This window comes from Equus asinus, chromosome 1 (genome assembly GCF_041296235.1).
Source record: "Equus asinus isolate D_3611 breed Donkey chromosome 1, EquAss-T2T_v2, whole genome shotgun sequence".
Classification (NCBI taxonomy): Eukaryota; Metazoa; Chordata; class Mammalia; order Perissodactyla; family Equidae; genus Equus; species Equus asinus.
Genome location: NC_091790.1, coordinates 30,373,466 through 30,398,916, shown reverse-complemented (window position 1 = coordinate 30,398,916; position 25,451 = coordinate 30,373,466). Strand labels below are relative to the sequence as shown.

At 44.8% G+C, this 25,451-nt stretch overlaps 1 long non-coding RNA gene across 1 annotated transcript; it reads right to left on the bottom strand.

Moving 5' to 3' along the window:
- Nucleotides 1-5,605: 5,605 nt before the first annotated feature.
- Nucleotides 5,606-25,167, bottom strand: LOC139046373 (uncharacterized). Its single transcript, XR_011506399.1, has 3 exons — nt 24,879-25,167; nt 22,727-22,830; nt 5,606-5,973 (listed from the first exon to the last, which is right to left on the bottom strand). It is a non-coding gene; the product is annotated as an uncharacterized lncRNA (long non-coding RNA).
- Nucleotides 25,168-25,451: the final 284 nt, after the last annotated feature.

Here is a 25,451-nt window from a genome sequence, read left to right as displayed (position 1 = left end):
AAGGTTATTAAGGGAATGGAGAAAAGCCGAGAAGGAGTGTGTTCATGAGCAGGTTGTCACTGTGGACAACTGGGATGCAGTCCCTCTAGGGACCCTCTGTGGCCTTTGGGGCTTTGAATGATAGCCAACTGGTGAGGGCACTTGTGCAGTGAAACATGGTGGCCTCATCCTAAGCTGGACCCCTGGAGACAGGACTTCCCGGGATGCCTGTTAATGAACCTGCCACTTGGCTTTATAAGTGAGGGCGATTGACCTCTGTGTTCCTGCCCCAGGATGTAACTCCAGCCTGGTGACATCCCCAGATGGTGGCTCCTCGACTGTCCCAGTCTGGATGATCTGCCCCGTGTGTGGGTCGAGCAAGTTCCCAGTGGGACTGGAGGACGGTCCCAGGCACGGAAGCAGAAAGACTCAGGCGGGAGGTGGAAGCGTCAGCATTCACAGGGCCCACCCAGCACCCACCCAAAAGTGGGCCAAGGAGTTGGGGTGAGGCATTAGCATCATCTGCCAGCCACGCCCAGCTCTGCCATTTACCATGTGACCTTGGCAAGCTAATTTAACCTCTCTGAGCCTCATTTTCCCTTTATGTAAATGGGTGGATTTGAAAAGTAGCGAGATAATGCACTTAAAGTGCTTAGAACAAGGCTGAACTTCAAGCTGACCCTTCTCCTCTCAGCGCCCTGGGCCAAGTTCGGCAGTCTGGATTCACTCCTCTTCCAAGATGGGAAGCTCCTCTTTCTTCTAGTGTCTGCCAGCTTTGAAGCATTCTGGCAAACGAGGAGGTCTGTGCCGAGGGGTCACGGTGACACAGCTGTCCGGTCACCAGCGTTGCCTCTCGTTCATGATTCACTTTTTCAAAAAAGACAAGCAGAAGATGCCAACAGCGAGGAGGAGGCTTTCTTCAATTCTCTAGAGTCAAGTTCGTTCTTGACGTAAATGTCTCCTAACCCATTTCCCACACGATCAACTCCCACACAGTCCTATCTTCCAATGACTCAGACCATGGGTCAAAAAGCTGGCAGACATTTTTACAGTAACCTTCTCACAGCCTCCTCATCAATTCTGTTGTCTGGGGACAATGCAGCTGCACTGTGAACAGGGAGCTATTGCTCCATCTGCATTGACCGTTGAGGCTTTCATGGCAATGTCCTGCATTCGGTTGCCTCCCTTTTGACCACGGCTTGCAGACCAAATGTGGGCAGTTCCACTCCCCTGAAGTGGTTCACATGTTGCCCAGCCCTTGGCCCTCTGTAGGGGACGCCTTGCCCAGCTCTTGAGCCATTACACGCTTTTCCAGGAACTGCCCTCCTTCCGTGATCCAGATGGTGACAAGGGTCTTCTAAGAGTTTTCAGAATAATTGTAGCTACTATTTACTGGGTACTTACGATGTGCCAGGTACAGTGTTCGGTGGCTCATTTGAGCCTCACAGAAACTCTGTGAGGTAGGCGCTGCTCTTTTCTCCATCAAGCATGAGGAAACTGAGGCAGGAGGGGTTTAATAACGCGGCTAATCCATAATCAGGATGTGGTGGAGTCAGAATCAGAGCCCATGAAGTCCAACTCCCAAATCTGTAGTCCTATCTGCCACGCTGTCTTTGCTCCTGTATATTACACATCCCGACCGCTCTGGCTGGGGTTCACCAAACCGGTGGTGGGCCTGACCCAGCAGGGAAAGATTCCTCTGTCTATTTAGAATTAAGACTGGAACTACGTGTGTGAGAGGGAGAGAGAAGCCACGCGGGAGAATTGTGCTGTGTGAATGAGGATGAGCATCTTCCCCCACTCCTGCCCGAGCAGCTGAGGACAGGTGGCCAGGACAGCCGCGTAGACACACAAACCCCACGGGGAAAGGGCCCTCCTTGGAAGGCCTGCGGTGCTGGCTGCCAGCCCTCCTTCACCCAGCTGCATTGCCAGCCTCAATCCTATGGCACATCCCAGAATCTGGGCCACACTAACCCCTTGTGAGAAACCAGAGAAGACTGAGTCCTCTCTACCCCTGCATAAGTCACTAAAAATAAAAACAGTGCTCAACTACAAGCCAAAGGAAGCTCTGTAAATTATGATTTGCGCCTAACTACTTTATTTTTTAAAAATTGCGGATCAGATTCTTTTTTTAAAAAAATTTGTTTCTGCTTTGCTGGTGCTCAAGCATCTTCTTGGTCTATCTTTTGCACGAGTCTAGCACTGCTTGTATATTTATAATAAATTCTTGTACCAGCCCCGTGGCTGAGTGGTTAAGTTTGTGCATTCCACTTCAGTGGCATGGTGTTCACCAGTTCAGCTCCTGGACACAGACCTACACGCCGCTCATCAAGCCATGCAGTGGCGGCATCTCACACAGAAGAACCAGAATGACCTACAACTAGGATATACAACTATGTACTGGGGATTTGGGGAGGAAAAAAAAAGAGGAAGATTGGCAACAGATGTTAGCTCAGGGCCAATCTTCTTCACCAAAAACACACATACTTATACTAAATTCCCCTTTTTCAAGAGGTAGCCCATTTTGGTTTCCGCTCCTTGTTCTGAACTTTGCGAGAGTTGCTCAGCCATATCTGAATTTGCAATAGGTTCATAGCTTAGGCCCCCATGCAGAGCTCCCCGCAAACACACCAACCACTTGCAACGAATTAGAGAGGCATTTTTAGGCTATGTTTTGATCCGTTACTCTGAGTCTTGTTTTCAGTTGAACACAGGTCTTTTATGAATGTGTTTTCCTTAGGATGTACTCAATGTGAGTTTTTAACTCCATCTTCCTAGAGACTTCGAAAGAGACTGTAAGCGGGAAGTCACTGTAAATGGGAGCACTGGGTGCTGAGCGTTGGGCCAGGCCTTCAGAACACCATTTGCTACTGAAGGACGTGTGATCGACAGGTTTCACTGTACATGCACATACATGTGACTTCTCACAGATACTTCGGGAAGAGAGCAGTAGACGTCACGGCCATAATTGCCTCGTGAGCAGGTTTTCTGCTGTTACGAGAGGTACTAACGTGGTGGACGACATCTGCTCCTGCAGCTGCAGAACACAGCCTCTGCCAGGGCACCTGACACACACATGGCATTGGAATAGGCCCGTTTCAAAGGGATGAACTTAACCAGCATCTCTGTATTCATCTCCCGTGGTCATATTTACAAAGTACTGGGCAGCTGAAACAATAGAAATGTATTCTCTCACGGTTCTGGAAGCCAGAAGTCCAAAATCAAGGTGTCAGCAAGGCCACATCTCTTGAAGGCTCTAGAGGGAGGATCTGCTCCTGCCTTCCTCTTCATTCTGGGGCTCCTGGCAGTCCTTGGTGTCCTTGGCTTGCTGACGCATCCCTCCGACCTCCGTTGTCACATGGTGACTTCACATGTGTGTTCTTCCATCTGTGCGTGTCTGTCTCTGCGTCTCCCCCTCTTCTTCAAAGGATATCAGTCACATGGATTAGAGTCCACTCTAATGACCTCATCTTAACTTGATTTCACCTGCAAAGACCCTATTTCCAAATCAGGTCACCTCACAGGTATAGGGGGTTAGGACTTCAGCGTGTCTCTTGGGGGGACACAATTCAGCTCATAACAATGTCCCAACAGCCCTCAACTTCTCCATGCTTTGCCCCCAGCTCTTAGCAGGATCCCAAGGCCCTCCCCATTCTACTCCTGCTAACCCTCCAGGCGGGCTTTCCCAGCTCCCCACGCACACTCTGGGCTTAGCCAGTTAGCGTCAGGGTCTCAGACTCCTTCCTATGAGCTCCCTTCCATCCCAGGCTCTACCTTCCATCCTCCAAGGACCTACTCAAATGCCACCTTCCCTGAGTTAATTCCAGGAGGGATTCTGGAAATCCCTCAGTGCTGCATTGGCCGTTAGCCATGGGGACCAAGGCCCGCTACTGAGGCTGGCCTTGCTTTGCCTCTTCCATGTGAGTAAAGCACAATCTATCTGCATGGGTTGTGTCTTTCTTGGCCACCCTAAACCACGAGGAGGTTGACATCTGGGACTGCTGCTCCTGGTGGAGGGGACTCCTCCCCGGGAGGTGAAAAGAGCTGTCACTCGCTCGACAATTTTGTCTCATCTTGTCTCTGAAACGTTGAGTGCATTAAGGGTTCACAATGCTTTGTAACTCGCAGAAGGTGCATAAGGTCATATGTGGGTGCTGAAGCATTTCTAGAGCAAATGGACAAGTGAACTGTTTTCTCTGTGTGACGTAGCAAATAATTGGATTTGATGCTGTCACTGAATTGACCAAATTATTTGGGCATCTTCAAGCCAATGACCGTCAACTTGAGTTTGCAAAAGGATTCCCTCAGGATGTTCCTGAAACTCCAGATTTCTGGGCCCCACTTCAGAGATTCCAGTGCAGTAGGGGTGGGGGGAGCCCAGGAAGTCCTTTCAACAAGTCCCTCCTCCCAGTGACTGATGTGGGCTCTTCCAAATGCTCTGAGAGGAAGCAACGCAAATGCAGCCTAGGGCGAGAGCGAGCATGTTTTGAATTTGTGACTTTACACACACACCCCACACACATTCACACACACATACCTCTTCAATCAGTTTTAACTAAATTGGTTGGCCACTTCTGCTTTTAATATCTTGTGACAGGGGCTGGCCCGTAGTGGTTAAGTTTGCGCGCTCTGCTTCAGTGGCCTGGGGTTCACTGGTTTGGATCCCAGATGTGGACCTACACATCGCTCATCAAGCCATGCTGTGGTGGCACCCCGCATAAAATAGAGGAAGACTGGCACAGATGTTAGCTCAGCGACAATCTTCCTCAAGCAAAAAGAGGAAGATTGGCAATAGATGTTAGCTCTGGGCCAATCTTCCTCACCAAAAAAATAAATAAATAAAATCATGTGGCATATATGATGATAATTGGTTATTTTTGTCCCTGTGTCCAAACAAATGTGTGGGGTACTTTGTTTCCAGCACAGTATTGTGATGTATGCATCATCATCACTATTCTATTTCTAGAACCTTCACCTTAAGACCACAGAGAACTCAGCTTCTTGGAAGAGTAGCAAGGAGACTAAACCAGGATGTGAGGGAAATGGTGCTGGAGAGGACAATCTGTCCCCAGACGGAGAGCCCCACCTCCCATGCATGGTGTCCAGAGGCTGGTGGGGATGACAGTCTGACACCAGGTTCCTGACATGCAAGGATGGATCGCGACTAGAGGAAGTTGCAGCAGCTGGGGTGATAGCGTGCCAGCCATCACCACGGGATCACCAGGCTGACAACTGCAGGAGGCACAGTTCCCACCACAGTCCATTTGAACGGCACCTGGGGCAAGACATTTACTGTCCCTCGAAGCCCCATGCACTTCCTTTATTCGCTGATCTTGCACCGGCCAGGCCTTGGGAATAACCCTGCTCAGTGAGTTCTGCTTGGCATGTGTCACTTTGGGGTCCAAAAATATTCAAGAGCCTTCTCTCTTCCCTCGATAGAGTCCTGAGGATGATCGATTCTTGGAGAGGGTGGGCGGGGTGGGAGGAATGGCAAAAGCAATCTTACTCAGGGATAGAAACAGTGCACGCACAGATAGGCAGCGTATCCGTGGGACGAAATTTTCGTAAGCGGAGCAATGAGGCAAAAAAAAATCTAAAACATTTCCTCGGGTGAGGAGTTGGGGTGATAACAAAAGTAAGGTTGGAAGTACTGATTTTATTAATTCAATTGATTTTCATGCCATCCCTAGGAAGGAGGTACCATTGAAACCTTCATTTGATAAATGAGAAAACATTGGTACTAAGAGTTAAGAAACTGACCCAAGGTCCTGCGTGCACTGAGGGAAACACCCCAGACTCACAGCCGGCTGGTCCAGGCCCTCAGCCTCTGGGCCTCTCTGCCTCTCCTGGGTGGGGCGGTGAGCAGCACAGGGAACAGCCAAGACAGCAGGAACGCCCCCTGCGTGGCTCCAGGATCTGAGGGCCTGCGTGTTCCCGGAGCTCAGTCTCCCACTTCACCTTTCGATTTTAGTCTTCCTTCACTCTTAGATGTGTCTGTGTGGGGAAAGAGAAGAGGAGAGAGGCCGTGAGCAGGAAGATAAACAGCACAGTGGTCCCTGTCTTTACTCACTTATGTCATTTTCTCAGTCACAGTGTCTCGCCCTGTCCCACCCGGGACGTGGATTGTCCCTTTGTCTGGCGGATCCACGCTGCAGACGCTATGTGCCCGTTAGTCACTTAGTAGCCACCTGGGTTACCAGATCGACTGTCAGCACTGCAATGCTGGTGTTCAAGTGGCCCTTATTTTACATAATAATGGCTCCAAAAATGCAAGAGCAGTGTTGCGACAGTTTGGATATGTCAAAGAGAAGCCGTAAATTGTTTCCTTTAAGCGAAAAAATGAAAGTTCCCCCCTTAAGGAAAGAAAAAAAATCTTGTGCTGAGCTTGCTAAGATCTATGGTAACTTTTATCACAGTTTATCGTCATAATTGTTCTATTTTATTAGTAGTTATTGCTGTTAATCTCTTACTGAGCCTAATTTATAAATTAAACTTTATCATAGGTATGTATGTATGGGAAAAAGCACAGTATATATGGGGTTTGGTACCATCCGTGGTTTCAGGCATCCCCTGAGTGTCTTGGAACATATCCCGCATGGAGAATGGGGGGCCACTGTACCAGAGCTGTAATTCACACCTACAGAGAAAGACCGAAATCGTTGGCCAGCACAAAGGACAACCATCCTTCGGTTCCTGCTCAGTGCACCCAAGGTCTTTATTTGAGCTTCAGTGAACTTTGCAGTTTTCAACGGCTGTCTTCGTTTTTGTTCCTAGTACATGGGGAGTATAATTTGAATTTCTTCTTAACTCCATTTCTTTTTTCCCTTCTGGGAAGATTTCCTGCATAAACCATCTCTCTAAAAGTTCATTTCCAGGGGCTTGTTTTTCTTTAAAAAAAAAAAAAGGGCACAGATTCTTCTCTGCAGACTTAACGTCTGAAGCACACCCAGTTCCCGCTCCCAAATAGTTTCCTCTGTACGTTTCTCCATGTGGGTTTCATTCCAAACGGAGCCAGTGTTGCCACAGGCCAGACAGGCCCTTTCTGAGCCCATCCGAGAGCCCAGGGATGTTTCTGCAGGTTACAAACACAGAGAGAAAACACTTTCCCCACCCAAACCCTTGTCAGAGCGCTCTTTTTTTCTTAGACAAATGATGTTTTACAGGTTCCCCTTCATGCGAAAGACTGTCTTGGATTCTGTGCTGCAGATCTGGAAACCTCTGTACACACCACGCATTATAATCAGATAAAGCCCTGGACCCCGTGACGGATGGCCACGGCATACCAGCTGCTGTCCACTGACTTCTCTCACTGAGGCTCTTGTCCAGCAGAAGAACTGGGCATGCTCATGTCGGCAAGAAAATGAACCTGAAATGTGGAATGTATTCAGAGACTGGAAGGAGCGAGCCCTTTATTTGCTTAAGGCTGCTTCCTTGCACCTGATATTAATAAATGAAATGAAGGCTGAACAGTGTTTCAAACAACCATACAAATTGGAACATGCTCGTCTAGTCAACAGAAGACGAAGAAAATCCAGAAGTCGGCAATAAATAAACTGAATAAGCTCAGTCAGTCATTTCAACTTTCTTTTTGTAAGATATTCACGGGAATTGGAATTTTGGAGGATTGCCGTGAGTTTTTACTTCTTGCATTGAAATTGGACTCCCTTTTGCATTGCGGCATCGATCAGAAGAAAGGACTGGGTATGCCCGGGTCTAATGCAAATTTTGCTTCCTGCTAAAAATTTTTGAGACTATCAAAAATGTATGGGAAGACCACATTCATTAAAATAATAATAACTAACATTTTTCTAATATGGGCCAGATACTGGGCTAAGCGGTTTACATAAATTAGCTCATTTAACCCTAACTCAGCCTCTTTATATGTTATGAGTTCCATTTTATGGATGGGAAAACTGAGATCCGGAGAGGCCCAGGAACTCACCCAAGGTTACACATCTAGTAGCTGTTGACACAGGAATTCAACTCCAGTCTGGCAGTTGACTCTATAACCTAAATTATTACCTAAAACTCAGTTATCCAGGAGCTGGTAATCTGGTGCTATCTTTTTTTTTGTTTGTTTCAGCTTTATTGAGATATAACTGACATATAACATTGTGTACATTTCAGGTGTGGACCATGTTGCTTTGATACACTTATATGTCGCAACACGATTACCACTATATCATTAACTGACATCTCCATCACACCACATAATGACGATTTCTTTTGTGTGGTGGGAACATTTAAGATCTACTCTCTTAACAACTTTCAAGTAGATAATACAGTGTTATTAACTATAATCAGCATGCTGTATATTAGATCTCCAGAACTTACTCATCCTATAACTGGAAGTTTGTACCCTTTGACCAGTATCTCATTTCCTCCATCTCCCAACTCCTGGAAACCACCAGTCTACTCTGTTTCTATGAGTTCAGCTTCTTTAGATTCCACGTATAAGTGATATCATACAGTATTTGTCTTTCTCTGACTTATTTCACTGAGCAAAATGCCCTCAGAGTTCATTCATGTTGTCACAAATGGGAGGATTTCCTTCTGTCTCATGGATGAATAATATTCCATTGTATGTATACAGTAAACATCTTCCTTATCCATTCATCTGTTGATGGACACTGGGGTTGTTTCCAAGGCTTGATTATTGTGAATAACGCTGCAATGAACATGAGGGGGCCGATATCTCTTCGAGATCCTGGTTGCATTTCCTTTGCATGTATACCTGGTTTTATCTTGTATTATATGAGTAGCACATGCCAATAGTTTGCACACAGCAGAGGCAGTAAAATCAGCCACATTAACAATTTCCTGTGAAAGGCACAAAGTTAATGTATATGAGGCCTCTGCCTATCAGAAATTTATAATCCATTGGTAGAGACAAGACGAACAATTAACTAAACTGTTACAATCAAGCTAATGTAGAATCTTCATTGAAATCATAGCATATTTTATCAAAGCTCAGAATTTTGTCATAAAAAGACCAACATGAAGAACCACCACCTCACATGCCCAAATCTCCCACAGGATGAAGTCAGTGTGCCTATTGCATAGAAGCTTCTATTTGAGTGCCTCAGAAGCTTCAGAATTCTAGGGTGAAGACAGGGACTAGCAGAGGGCAGAGGGCACATGGAGAAGGGAAGGAGGGGTCAGAGATCAGGAGAGAAGCATGAAGAGCCCCTGGCCAGTCCCAATTTCCCTCTAGTCATGCCCCCCACCTTTGATGCCTTTGCCACCGCATCCCTGCTTTCTTTCCCTGTTGGGGAAGGAGAGGTGGGAGAGAAGAGAATAGAAAGAGAGAAGAAAATGAAGAATATTGAGGAAAGGATAAAAGAAAATTGCCACGAAAAGAAAAGGCTTTAAAAGTTCTTTGCATTGCTCTGAAGGTGAGAAAGTGAAATAAAACCACAAAAAGCAATCCCTTCACTGTTAGCAATCTCAAGCAATGGCTTTATAATATCTGCTTCTGTGGAGAAGAGAATATGAAAGAAAATGCAATGAATGGATATTTCAAGGAATGTTACATAATGACATAACATAACAGGGGCCTGTGTGCCTTCTGATGACATGACAATTTGTAGGATCAATCCATTTGGCCTATTCTTTCCAACAGGGCTTCTCAGCATGGGATGCATGGACCTCAGAGGGATCCATAAACCTGAAGAATGTGCAAATTATTGCGTTTCTGTGGTTTTTCTGGGGAATGGATCGGGAGCTCCCATCAGCGTCTCAAGAGATTTCCCAACCCAGCTGAGGAGGGCAGATTAAGAACTGCAGACTGGGCAAATGTATTTTAGAAGCTCTAGCTTTAAAGTTCCTACTTGGCAGGCCATTGTGAATCTTTCCCCAGGATGCCTTCCCCCAAAGGATAATAGTGACTTTATCAGACTTTCCAGAAGCCCAGATATCGCACAGTTCTTTCCAGGCAAACATCCACATCTGTTAACCACGTCTCTTACGATAAGGCTTCCAGTTTTCTCACCATACCCGGGTTGCTTCTAAGTATGTGCCAGCCTGTCAATCTCTCGCTTCACATGTGGCATCCACAAAGTGAGCATTGTACTCCAGGGCAAGTCTCACCAGCTTGGAGAAAAGAGAATTCTCAGCCTTATTTTCAACACTCTACCTCTGCTGATACCACCTAAGAGCACATGAACTTTTTTGATAGATGCCTGACCGTTTTGTCTTGCATCAAGTCTTTTTGACAAGTAAAATTTCTAAAAATGTGTTGTCTCTCAACTGAGTCACTTTCCATTTCTCTCACACTGATACAGTTGATTTTGAAAACCTAAAGGGAAAAAGGTTATGTTTATTTCTAGTAAATTTCATCTTGTTGGATTCATTGTTTATCCTATCAATATATTTCAGGATACTGATTTCTCAGCCAATCTAACAGTTTCCCTCCCGGCGTCATGCCACTCATGGACATATTTATCATGATCTCAGTGGCCTATTCAAGCCATTGGTTTCATACCAGGAGAAGCAGACCAAGGACTAGCAGCTCCTCCTATTTGATGTTGATTTAGGTTGATCAATGAATCACTGCTCTGAAGTAGAAAGTATTCAACCAGCTGTCAGTCCAGCTCACTGTCACAGCATCCAGCCCACATCTCTCCATCTTGGCAATTTGAATATCATAAAATTCTTTCTTAAGGAACTTGCTAGGTATAAGGAGGGGGAATTGGAGGTGAGTAGTCAAAAGGTACAAAGTTCCAGCTATAAGATTAATAAATACTAGAGCTATAAAGTACAGCATGATGACTACAGTTAACATTGTTGTATGATAAATAGGAAAGCTGTTAAGAAAGTAAATCCTAAGAGTTCTCATTGCAAGGAAAAGGTTTTTTCTTTTTCTTTTTATTGTGTCTATGTGAGATGATGGATATTAACTAAACTTATTGTGATAATCATTTCAGAGTATGTGTAAGTAAAACCTTTATGCTGTACACTTTAAACTTATACGATGATGTATGGCAATATCTCAATGAAATTGAAAAAATAAAAATAAAAAAGGAACTTGATGAAACTTAAATATTCTTCTTATATGTAGTATTCTTAGATATATCAGTTTGCCTCATGGAAACTATTGTAGAGGGACATATTTGGCTCAACAATTAAAGCTGCTTGGGGATAGAATTGGTGCTCCATATGGTGAGCTCTCTGTCATTGATGGTTTTCTAATGTCTGGTCATAGATCAGGAATAAAATAAGAAAGATTCAGGTATCATAAATGGGATTGAATTCTGCCATCTGTATGGTGACTTGCAGTTCCAAAATCTTTTGACTGTAGATGACTTCTAGTAGGTAATGAATAAATCAAATTGTAGCTTCAGGTGCAGCTTGATTCAGGGTCCAATGATGTCATTATGATCTCTCTCCCTGCTCTTCTCCCTCTGTGTGTTAGTTTCACCCTAGGCTGTCTCCTCTTGCTAGAATCAGATGGCTACAGCATCTGACTGAGACTGTTGCTTGTGCCACCAAGCCCAGAGGAGAAGAGACCATCTCTGTTCTGGCATTCTTAGCTAAGGCTTGCACTGATTAGACTGGACTGGGTCCCATGCCCGCCCTACAACAATCACTGTGGCTAAAGAGATGAGACATACTGTCCTTGTTGTCTATTGCTGCAAAGCAAATCACTCCAAAATTTAGGGACTAAAACAACAATTATCTCATTATTCTCATGGTTTCTGTGGGTTAGGAATTTGGCTAAACTCAGCTGGGTGATTCTGGCTTGGGGCCCCTGGTGGATTTGCAGTTAGATGGTGCTGGGAGCTGGAACAGTGAGGGAGGGAGAGTGGGTGCTAGGAGCTGGGACAGTGGGGGAAGAAGAGGGGATGCTGGGAGCTGGAATGGGGTGGGGGGTGTGTGCTGGGAGCTGGTTGGGTATATCTCCCTCTTCATGAGGTCTTGGGGCCTCTCCATGTGGTCTTTCCAGTTGGACCAGTTTGAGCTTCCCCACATCATTGAGGTCTCAGGATAGCGGACAGCTTATACAGCAGCCTCCTGGGAGAACAAGGTGCAAGCATTTGGCATTCTTATGGCCTAGCCTCAGAAAATCACAGTGTCACTTCGCCCTACACTATTGGTTGAAACACAAAAACCCACCCAGGTTTAAGAGGAGGGTACATAAACTCTACCACTTGATGGAAGGGTGACAAGGTTCTAGAACAACGATCTTTGGAAAACACAATCTGCCATATAAACTAATGAGCTTAGTATATAATCAAAACCCAGTCCTGAGCTGTGAACCCCATGGTTGACAGTCCCCAAAGTAAACCTGGGTGTTACTGATAGAGAAGAGGAACACAGACAGCAGTGAGGGACAGAACAATCCCTCACTTCTGCGTGGCATAGAGCTGAAGGACAGGTGAGGAGGTGTCACTAGCCACAGCCTCTGACCTTTTCTGTCTTGTCTTGTCTGAGCTAATTCTCTTGTCTTATTAAAAGATGCAGATGTTCCTTTCTCTAATGTCTTTGGGGTCTTAAGGTTGTCGGTCTCAGCTGTGTTCCAAGAAGAAGATCTAAATGCCAACTGCCCTGGATCCAGCATCTCAGAACTGGTCCAGACAGAAACTGCAGGAGTGACACCTGCACAGATGGGCAGAGAACTGTACCTAAGTAACCTTTGCCTCATTATAATACTAGAATCACCACCCCAGGGGCAGCTAAAGCCTTATTAGCATAACACGATGTATGTGAAGGTATGTTGCCAACCTACACATGCTCAAGCTTGTACCCACCTCTACATGCAATGATGAAACTTCCACTTCTGAGTATTTATTCCCTACCCTAAGTAAAGCTATACACCTCCCCTTGCTCAGGGGGCCACACTTTGTGTAATTGTTCTCTGTAGTCTCCTTTGAGTTGCTGCAAGCTGCAAATAAAATTTTGCTTTGTGTGGCAACTACTTCTGGTGTGGGTTTTGATTTTAACTCACCAAGGTGTGGACTCACTTTGGTCTGGTAACAGAGGTAACTGTTTTCTTCCTACTTTGTTGTTTTAATATACATTTCTATAATGACTTTATCATATTATTTAAATTTTTCAGAAAACATATTTTTAGTCAAAACTAAACACAAGGGGCCATGCTGGTGGCATAGTAGTTAAGTTTGCATGCTCCACTTTCACAGCCTTGGGTTCACTGGTTCGGATCCTACACATTGTTCATCAAGCCATGCTGTGGAGGCAACCCCCATAGAAGAACTAGAAGGACCTACAATGAGGATATACAACTATGTACTGGGGTTTTGGGGAGAAAAAAAAAGAGGAAGATTGGCAACAGATGTTAGCTCAGGGCCAATCTTCCTCACCAAAAAAAAAGACCAAGAAAAACAAAAAGGCTAAACACAAAAGGTTAATTTTAAAAAGAAGACATTATTGAGTTACACCTCATTAACTAGATCCACCAATTTAGAAGCAATCTGACACATTAGGCTGAGTTTTCTTTGTGCTGCTTATAAACAGATTAATGGTATTCACAAAGATGAAAGCCAATAAACTATTTTGGGGGCATGGGCCAACAGTTTTAGTCTTGTGGAAGGGAACGTGCTAATTACAAATATTTGTGAGGCTCTGTTCATTAAGCACTTTTGAAATTACAAAATTTCTTTCCTACCCTCATCCTGTTATAGTATTATTAAACTCAAGTAAGAATTTAGTAAATGCAGGCAAAATGTGTCAAAAATAAAGCCTTATTTTTCTCTAAATAGTCAATAATTCCATTTTTATGCATATGCCAAAGTGGCATTGACCCTCTCCTCATTTAAGTCAGGGTTTAAATTGTTTATAATTGAGGGAAACATCTACCAAAGAAGTATGAAATTTATTATTAAAAATTCACAACTGAGGAGAAGATCCAAGATGGCGCCGTGAGTAGTCCTCTTTGCCTCTCCCCCTTCGAGTCTACAATTGTTTGGACACTCATCACTTAACAAAGGATATCCAGATAGCATCTCAGGATGTCTGAGAGACCCACGCAACTATACATCAGAAGGCGGACGGACTTCCCTCTGGGAGGAGGTGGAGATAGGTGAAAACTCTCCGACCCCGACCGAACAGCCTAGTACCTGCAAGTGGCTTTCTTCCAACAGACGCCCCCAGAAGATCAACACACACCTAGGGCAGGAGCGAGCACACACCAGAGGAGCGACGGCGGAAACAGGTGACCAGAGCCCTACCTAAACCTCCCGCAATTACTCCTAAACGCAGAGGGAAACTCCAGAGTTACACACCTGAGCCCATGGGGAGAGTCTCGCCCTGCCATTGGTGGGGAGATCCCACCTGGTGTCCACGGCACCCGGAGGGTCCCAGAGAGAATCACAGAGGGCGCAGCGGCCCCCCCGGCTGCCACTGCCTGCACAGTGGGGCAAGGGATTGCCGGAGATCTCGGAGAGGACTGGGGCTGGGTGGAGCTCCAGCGGCTGACTCCGTGACCCGGGGGAGAAGCTCCAGAGTTCCGCCCGGGCAACAGACAAAACTCTCTGTCTGCCATTAGCGGAGGGGCCACGCCCAGCATTCACAATGCCAGGAAAGTCCGGGAGAGAATCCCAGAGGGTGCAGTGACCCCCAACTGCCACTGCCGGCCTGGCAGGGCACGGGATTGCCAGAGATCTCAGTAAGGACTGGAGCTGGGTGGAGCTCCAGCGGCCAGCTCCACAGTCTAGGGGGGAAGCTCCAGAGTTCTGCCGGGGCAGCAGACAAATCTCTCCATCTGCCATTAGCGGAGGGGCTCCTCCCAGCATCCACAACACCAGGAGGGTCCTGGAGAGGAGAATATCAGGCAGGACAGCAGCCAACCAGCTACCACTGAAATCAGGATCTCTGGCTATCCCCCAGACAGGGCAAAGGGCTCCCCGAGTTCCTGGAGAACAGGACTGGGGCTGGGTGGAGTTCCAGTGACCTGGTTCCGTAGCTTAGGGGGAAACCCTACAGGCTCACAGCAGCCTCAGCGAAAGCCTCTGCACAGCACTAGTAGAGAGCACCCATCCGGCAGCCACAAGGCTGGAAGACCCTGGGACAAAAGTAGCATAGCTAGGTGAGCTAACCACAGACTGTAGAATATGCCAATATCTCTGCTGCGACCCATAGTGGACAAGTGAGATTTTGTGGGTGCCGACAGTGACAGAGCGGCAAATATAAGTGATCCTACCCCTGGCTGCCGGAAAAGCTCATAACACCGTTGCAGACCCCAAGGAGGGAGCATATCTAGGTGGGCTGCAACAGTAGGCACCAGCAGCCTGAAGCGCCCCCGTGATGGCCCCCACGGCAGAAGAGGGAATCCAAAGGACCACTGTGACTACGAGGAGGGGCCCAGGCCAAGTTAGCAACTATGGATAGGGTTCCTGGTTGGTGCAGTATAAACAGCTGCTCCCCCACCACAGCAGCAGAGACAAGTGGAAGGAGCAACTAAACTCTATCTCTGTGCGGAGGCACAAATCTACAACATCAAGCAATATGAAAAAATACATTAAATCTCCAGAACAGAAGGAAAATAACAAATACACAGAAAACAATCCCAAAGAAAATGAAATATATAACCTAAATGACGATGACTTCAAAACAGCCATCATTAAAATACTCAATGAGTTAAGAGAGAATTCAGATAGACAACTCAACGAGTTCAGGAGCTATGTCACAAAAGAGTTTGATACTATAAAGAAGAACCAAACAGAAATACTGGAAATGAAGAACACAATAGAGGAGATTAAGAAAAATCTAGATGCACTGAACAGTAGGGCCGATAATATGGAGGAAAGAATTGGCAATTTGGAAGATGGGAATATAGAAATGCTGCAGGCAGAGGAGGAGAGAGAAGTAAGACTAAAAAGAAATGAAGAAACTCTCCGAGAATTATCAGACACAATTAGGAGATGCAACATAAGGATTATAGGTATACCAGACGGAGAAGAGAAGGAGAAAGGGGCAGAAAGCCTATTCAAAGAAATAATGGCTGAAAACTTCCCAAATCTGGTGAGAGAGATGGATATTCAGGTGACAGAAGCCAAAAGATCTCCAAACTTTATCAATGCAAGAAGACCAACCCCACGGCATATAGTAGTGAAGCTAGCAAAAGTCAACGACAAGGGGAAAATACTAAGGACAGCCAGGCAGAAGAAACTAACCTACAAAGGAACCCCCATCAGGCTATCAGCAGATTTCTCAGCAGAAACTTCACAGGCTAGAAGAGAGTGGAATGATATATTCAAAAATCTGAAGGACAAAAACCTACAGCCGAGAATTCTCTACCCAGCGAAAATATCCTTCAAATACAATGGAGAAATAAAAACTTTCCCAGATAAACAAAAATTAAGGGAGTTCATTGCCACAAAACTTCCTCTTCAGGAAATCCTCAGGAAAACCCTCATTCCTGAAAAATCAAAAAAAGGAAAGGGGCTACAAAACCAAGAGCAGAGGAGATAAGTAGAAGGACAACAACAGAGAGTAGCAGCTCTTCATCAGAACAGATTAAACCATGGGACGAGAAACAAAGGAAATTGAAGAAAACTGGAAAACAAGACATAAAATGGCAGTGGTAGGCCCCCACATCTCAATAATCACTCTAAATGTAAATGGATTGAACTCCCCAATCAAAAGACACAGAGTGGCAGGATGGATCAAAGAACAAGACCCAACAATATTCTGCCTCCAGGAAACACACCTCAGCCCCAAAGACAAACACAAACTCAGAGTGAAGGGATGGAGAAAATACTCCAAGCTAATAATGAACAAAAGAAAGCAGGTGTCGCTATACTAATATCAGACAAGGTAGACTTCAAAGCAAAACAGATAAAGAAAGACAAAGAGGGACAGTATATAATGATAAAAGGGACTCTCCACCAAGAAGACATAACACTTATAAATATATACGCACCCAACACAGGAGCACCAAAATTTGTAAAGCAACTCTTAACAGAACTAAAAGAAGACATTAACAACAATACAATAATAGTAGGGAACCTCAACACACCATTAACACCAATGGACAGAACATCCAGACAGAAAATCAACAAGGAAATAATAGAATTAAATGAAAAATTAGACCAGATGGACTTAATAGATATATATAGAACACTTCATCCAAAAACAGCAGGTTACACATTCTTCTCAAGTGCACATGGAACATTCTCAAGGATTGACCATATTTTGTGAAACAAAGCAAGCATCAATAAATCCAAGAGAGTTGAAATAATATCAAGCATCTTTTCTGATCATAATGCTATGAAACTAGAAATCAACTACAAGAAAAAAGCAGAGAAAGGTGCAAAAATGTGGAGACTAAACAACACGCTTCTGAACAAACAATGGATTATTGAAGGAATTAAAGAAGAAATCAAACATTATCTGGAGACAAATGAAAATGAGAACACGACATACCAAATCATTTGGGATGCAGCAAAAGCAGTCCTAAGAGGGAAATTCATTGCAATACAGGCTCACCTCACTAAACAAGAGAAAGCTCACATAAGCAACCTCAAATGATACCTAACAGAACTAGAAAAAGAAGAACAAACAAAGCCCAGAGTCAGTAGAAGGAGGGAAATAATAAAAATAAGAGCAGAAATAAACGATATTGAAACAAAAAAGACAGTAGAAAGGATCAATGAAACAAAGAGTTGGTTCATCGAAAAAATTAACACTATCAACAAACCTTTAGCCAGACTCACCAAGAAAAGAAGAGAGAAATCTCAAATAAATAAAATTAGGAATGAGAGAGGAGAAATCACAACAGATACCAATGAAATACAAGGGATCATAAGAGAATACTATGAAAAACTATATGCCAACAAATTGAACAACCTAGAAGAAATGGACAACTTCCTAGACTCCTACAACCTCCCCAAACTGAATCAGGAAGAAATGAGAATCTGAATAGGCCAATCACAAGTAAGGAAATAGAAATGGTAATCAAAAACCTCCCCAAAAATAAGAGTCCAGGACCAGATGGCTTCTCTGGAGAATTCTACCAAACATTCAAAGAAGATTTAATACCTATTCTTCTCAAACTATTCCAGAAAATTGAGGAAGATGGAGTACTCCCTAACGCATTCTATGAAGCCAACATCACTCTGATCCCCAAACCTGACAAGGACAACACAAAGAAGGAGAACTACAGGCCGATATCACTGATGAACGTAGATGCAAAAATCCTCAACAAAATTCTGGCAAACCGAATACAGCAATACATCAAAAAGATTATACACCATGATCAAGTGGGATTTATACCAGGGACACAGGGATGGTTCAACATCCGCAAGTCAATCAACGTGATACACTACATCAACAAAATGAAAAACAAAAACCACATGATCATCTCAATAGATGCAGAGAAAGCATTCGACAAGATCCAACACCCATTTATGATAAAAACCCTCAATAAAATAGGTATAGAAGGAAAGTACCTCAACATAATAAAGGCCATATATGACAAACCCACAGCCAACATCGTCATACTCAATGGACAAAAACTGAAAGCCATCCCTCTGAGGACAGGAACAAGACAAGGGTGCCCACTTTCACCACTCCTATTCAACACAGTACTGGAGGTGTTGGCCAGAGCAATTCGGCAGGAAAAAGAAATAAAAGGAATCCAAATGGGTAATGAAGAAGTAAAACTCTCGCTGTTTGCAGACGACATGATCTTATATATAGAAAACCCCAAAGAATCCATAGAAAAACTATTAGAAATAATCAACAACTACAGCAAAGTAGCAGGGTATAAAATCAACATACATAAATCAGTAGCATTTCTATACACTAACAATGAACTAACAGAAAAAGAACTCAAGAACTCAATCCCATTCACAATCGCAATGAAAAGAATAAAATACCTTGGGATAAACTTAACCAAGGAAGTGAAGGATCTATACAATGAAAACTACAAGACTTTCTTGAAAGAAATTGACGACGACATAAAGAGATGGAAAGACATTCCATGCACATGGATTGGAAGAATAAACATAGTTAAAATGTCCATACTTCCTAAAGCAATCTACAGATTCAATGCTATCCCAATCAGAATCCCAAGAACATTCTTTACAGAAATTGAACAAAGAATCCTAAAATTCACATGGGGCAACAAAAGACCACGAATTGCTAAAGCAATCCTGAGCAAGAAAAACAAAGCCGGAGGAATCACAATCCCCGATTTCAAAACATACTACAAAGCTACAGTGATCAAAATAGCATGGTACTGGTACAAAAACAGGTCCACAGATCAATGTAACAGAATTGAAAGCCCAGAGATAAAAACCATTCATCTATGGACAGCTAATCTTCCACAAAGGAGCAGAGGGCCTACAATGGAGAAAAGAAAGTCTCTTCAACAAATGGTGCTGGGAAAACTGGACAGCCACATGCAAAAGATTGAAAATTGACCATTCTTTTTCACCACACACCAAAATAACTCAAATGGATCAAAGACCTAAAGATTAGGCCTGAAACAATAAGTCTTCTAGAAGAGAATATAGGCAGTACACTCTTTGACATCAATTTCAAAAGAATCTTTTTGGACACTATAACTCCTCAGTTGAGGGAAACAATAGAAAGAATAAACAAATGGGACTTCATCAGACTAAAGAGCTTCTTCAAGGCAAGGGAAAACAGGATTGAAACAAAAAAACAGCTCACTAATTGGGAAAAAATATTCACAAGCCACTTATCCGACAAAGGGTTAATCTCCATAATATACAAAGAACTCACACGGCTTAACAACAAAAAAACAAACAACCCGATCAAAAAATGGGCAGAGGACATGAACAGACATTTCTCAAAAGAAGATATAAATATGGCCAATAGACACATGAAAAGATGTTCATCATCGCTAATCATCAAGGAAATGCAAATCAAAACTACACTAAGATATCACCTTACACCTGTTAGATTGGCAAAAACATCCAAAACCAAGAGCGACAAATGTTGGAGAGGTTGTGGAGAAAAAGGAACCCTCATACACTGTTGGCGGGAATGCAAACTGGTACAGCCACTATGGAAAACAGTATGGAGATTTCTCAAAAAGTTAAAAATAGAAATACCCTATGACCCAGCCATCCCATTACTGGATATCTATCCTAAGAACCTGAAATCAGAAATCCCAAGAGTCCCTTGCACCCCTATGTTCATCGCAGCATTATTTACAATAGCCAAGATGTGGAACCAACCTACATGCCCAGAAACTGATGATTGGATAAAGAAGATGTGGTATATATACACAATGGAATACTACTCAGCCATAAAAAAAGACAAAATTGGCCCATTCGCAGCAACGTGGATGGACCTCGAGGGTATTATGTTAAGCGAAATAAGCCAGTCAGAGAAAGACGAACTCTATATGACTCCACTCATAGGTGGAAATTAGTATATTGATAAGGAGATCTGATCGGTGGTTACCAGGGAAAAGGGGGGTGGGGGGAGGGCACGGAGGGGGAAGTGGTGTACCCACAACATGACTAACAATAATGTACAACTGAAATCTCACAAGGTTGTAATCTATCATAACATTAATAAAAAAAAAATTCACAACTGAAGGTAAAAACTACTGTGTGTATGTCTAACTGTTGTTTTAAAGATTTCCTTCCATTCCGCCCAGATTGGCTGATAGCTTAATGAGAGCATTCCTGCTGTGATCTTTCTTCTCTTTCTAAATAAATGCTTTGGAAAGCTTATTAAAATAGAATCCCTCCACCCTCTAACCCTGAGAGATGGCCAACTTCAGATAATCACTGTTGATGGCTGCAGATTGTAAGTCGGTGTTTCTCTCGTAAATCTGCAGCCTGCCAAGACTAGCCATGGGGGCTGTCGAGTGCACAGAAAGACGCTCATGCCTCCCCACCTCCACTCCCTGACCCCCACAGCCCACTTCCAACGGCACCATGATGCTCAGCAATCTGAGGAATCTGCTCCATGGCTCCACTGTTTGGCAATGGCTCTGAGATCTCTGAACAGCTTTCTTCACTCAGACGCATGTTGCGCCAACAACCCAATCAAGGAACCAGCTAAAAAGTTCACTGTTCAGACAATGGCCCATTGTTTGGTCTGTATGAATTCCAACAGCAGGCTTGCCTGATTCCTTTTTCTTTTTTAACCCTCTTGACTAATAGGCCTATTATTTTAACATTATGTAGGATTTTTTGGGACTCAAAAACCTACTTCCATTTTTAATTTCTTGCTAGATACACTTAGTCTTGAATGTGTGACTTCTTTGCCTATAAGCAGTAACTTTTTTCTTTTGAGGAAGGTTAGCTCTGAGCTAATATTTGCCACCAATCTTCTCTTTTTGCTGAGGAAGATTGGCCCTGAGCTAACATCTGTGCCCATTTTCCTCTATTTTATATGTGAGACACCTGCCACAGCATGGCTTGATGAGTGGTATGTATGCCTGCACCTGGGATCCAAACCAGTGAACCCTGGATCGCTGAAGTGGAGCACGCAAACTTAAGGGTTATGGCACCAGGCCAGCCCCCTATGAGCAGTATTTTACCAGCTTTTGCCAACAGAGCTGTGACATACCTCCAAGGGATGAGGGAAGGCACAACCTTGAGGCCTGGCCTGTGCTCTCCTGCTTGCTGTCCAATGTCGTGAGAAAGGCTGGCTTTGTCCTCCCTGCCCCATCGCCATGGGATGTGCGCAGACTCCTCAGGCTGTTACAGGGACCCCCTCCACCCAGATGAGCTTCCCTTCTCTCCTCTCCTCTGACCTCCTCAGCCACCTTGGGGTTCCTGGTTCCTCCATCTCCCCCAAATAATGCACATACATCACAGTGACCACCTAGACTCCACTCTCACCTGCACACAGGAGAGCCTTTCAAGGCAGGACAAGGGCAGAGCACAGTGACCACCACATCGAGGGCAGCTCAGCCCTGAGCTCCCTTCTGTGTATCTGCCCACTTGAGGTTCTAAACCTCCATGCAGGCCAGGCACCTCTCCTTACAAAAGGCTATCCTACTCAAGGCCATGTTTGGACTTCACAGCAGCTCTGGGAGACTGGTAGGATCAGAACTACTCTCCCATTTATAGGTGAGAAAATGGAGGCTCAGCAAGGTTAAGTGATTTGCCCAAGGCAACCAGCTAGGAAATGACAGAGACAGGTCTCAAACCCAGATCTCTCCATTATGCCAGAGCTATTCTGAGGGTCAGAGTGGTTCCTGGTGTTTCACTAACCCTATTCTGAGTACCACCTCTGCTCCTCAGGAAGGCGGTCAGAGATTGGGCCTCATAAACCTTAACCCCAGAGCAATTTCAGAATTTAATCAAATGAAATATTACTGAAGCCATGTGCATAATGGACAGAAAGCCATGCATGGAATGAGATGATTTGGCCTCCGCTTTGTGTTCTGCCTTGGATTAGATGTGTGAGCTTGGCCAATGATTCACTCATTTACTCAACAAACTTTTTTTTTTTTTTTTTTGCTGAGGAAGATTTGCCCTGAGCTAACATCCACTGCCAATCTTCCTCTTTTTGAATGTGAGCTGCCTCCACAGCATGGCCACTGACAGACAAGTGGTGTAGGTCTGCAACCAGGAACCAAACCCAGGCTACCGAGGTGGAGTGGTGCCGAACCTAACCATTAGGCCACCAGGGCTGGCCCAAACAAACAAACTTTTGTTATATCTTCCATGTGCCAGGCACAGTGCAACTCTGAGGAAACAGGATGCATCACACATGATCGTGGGCTCATGGTCTAGTGCAAGGGACAGACAGATATGACGCAATGTGGCAAGAGCATTCGAAGAGGATCGCTAACCTTTTCCAAATGGAAGAACTGGATTAGATTATCTCCAGGGCCTCTTTCTGGCTTCATCATTCTTCAGTTCTGTCATCATCCAGCCTAGCAAAACTTTCATGATTCTGTGGGGATGAATAACACAGAAAATGGAACTTCACGAGAAATCTGGATATTTCTCCTAAGCTTCTCAATTAAAATACCAGGATTGAGCAATTTACATTTCATCTTTCATCTCCCTTTTCCACACTATGGAGAAGGCTGACGAAGGACAGGAAAAGGGCTAAAAGTCAGGTGACAAGGAGGAAAACTAGAAACCCCTTCAGGCTCAAATGGCAAGTCGCAAGTTTGGTCTTCAAGGATCGGGAAGTTGCAACTGTACAGAAACTGCTCTTGGGCTCAGAGTCGTCTTCTAACCATGCTCTCCCCTCTCTGCTCCAGTGTTGGCCACATTTTTGTCTCTCTACTGCATCTCCCTGGCAAGAAAGAATCGTAATTTCTGACTAGGCTGTAGATCCCCCCTCATACTCACACACGCACACACACCAACAAGTTGATAGGAATCACTGATGTGGGACCTGGCTCCATCTGCCCCTAAACCTTGACATTCAGTGGAGAGAGCTGCGAGGCATCAAGGAGCAGGAAAGCAGAAGGTGCTTTGCTGCTGGGAAGCAGGGCTACAAAGGAGGCCCCTAACTGGGGGATCATGTGCTGTTCCCAGTCCACAGCACCCCCTTTGAGGATCAGCAGACTGCGAGTCCAGCAGGAGCTGGAGCACCTGGTAACCCAAGGGTAGTGGCCAGTGGCAGATATGGGAGTCCACTTCCCTGTGATCTGTAAGAGGGAGTCTGACGGTCTCACTTGGGTCCCATGAGGCTTTGGAGTTTGGTTCAAGGCCTCAAATCTAGATTCCCCAAATGGCCAGGAACTTGCTGATTGATAGCTCCCTGGGAACCACAGGGAGCCGGGGGTCACATCACCGAGAGAAAACATTCACATTCACCTTCACTTGATGGGTGCTTCCCACTCCATGCCACTTAGTCACATCTCTGATATTTTGGCATCTGCCGCCTTGCTGGCTCTGGAGGTCTGCCCCTCCCAGGGTTAGTCTATTCCTAGAGATAGTAAATTCCTAGAAATAACTGTGAGTGCAACTTTCATGTTAGAACTGACCAATCCAGAACTCACCCCCATGCCCACCCTCTCTATCAGGCTCTCACACTCAGGGCCACTATTCCCCTGTCCTCTGTCCCCTGTCTGGGTTCCAGACAACCAGGGACAGCTCCTACACTCGGAGCCCACTGGAAGTATTTAAACCAGGCGATCCTGAGCCTGTTTGCCCTGCCTCACCTGTTCCTTCCCACAGAAACCACAGTAAAAGCTCTTGCCCATGTTTTCCCCTCCTTCTCTCTGCCTCCTGGCTGACGCTGGTGCTTCTCTGCATGGCCCTGCATGGTGTCATCTCCCCCCTCCTCTTGGGATCTGTGAGTATAACTAACTATCTTTTCAATGGTCATCGTCTCCTGATCTGTAGGTCTCATTGTACCTGAATAATAATAAAACCTACATTTTAAAACACCCACCCCGCTGCCAGAAAAATCTTTCCTGACAAGCCGCCCCCCCGGCTAGGTTTAGATAGATAGATAGATAGATAGATATCCTTACCATAGCTGTAAAGCTCATGATCATCAACTCATCTTGTCCCGGTAAAGGGGATAGTATTGACTGTTACTAGTTAGGACATAGTGAAGTTACGTAGACACATACAGCAAGCTCTCAGCCCAGGGTCTGGCGTGTCATGAGTGCTCAGCACATCTTAGCCCTGATTATGATTATGACAGATGCTGCTTCTGAGTGTGTCCCAGTCACCTCTGAGTGACCAGGTCATTTCTTATTCCAATCCCCACTAAATTTTCTACCTTTTCTTTGAGCAATACTCATCCACCTAATAAACTCCAGCTCTGGGTGCGTGAGGACCTTCAAAATCTCCCCTCTACTCCTGGGGCACGTGGCAGTGACTCCAGCAGGAGTAGCCACCACAGTTGCCACCAGGAATCCTCAAGTCTGAAGGCTGGTGAGGAAGGAACTTCTAGGTTCTGTTTTTCTGAGAGGTCGGGGAACCACAGAAGAAAGGACTCATCCTACCCAGAGAGAGAGAGAAAGACAAGCTTACCTAGTAGCAGCATCTTGATTGCTGAAGAGAAAACACAATTCTTTCATTTTGATTTGTCTCTGCTCCAGCACCCCAGGGATTTATGTCTGATTCCTGAGAAGAGAGGGCTGTGGGTAAAACCAAAATAAGCTGCTTTCTCTTAAAACTCCGTACAGCATCAACATTCAGGGCAGTACAACTGAGAGTGTAAAAAAGTATGTAAACAAATATTGAATTCTGGTCCATGGTCTGCACCAGGATGAAAAGCACTGATGTCTGAAGCTTACTTTGAAATGCATCAGAACAAGAAAGTGGACCGATGGATGGAAAGAGAGGGAGAAAATGGCGAGGTCAAGTGGTATTGGGTGAACCTGTTCACGAGCTCCTTGGAGACCCACACCCAGGCTCATTTGAGAGACTTTGCAGATGTCCTGGATCCCTCATCAAGAGGGCCAGTGGAACACCAGTTACAGCTGAAAATGAATATGTTTTTTAGAACTACTATACAGATTTGTTTTGACCAGGAAATTTCAAATCTTGAGCTATTATTCATTTGCAATTTTTCAAGATGGATCTCCCTTTTGTCAAATATTG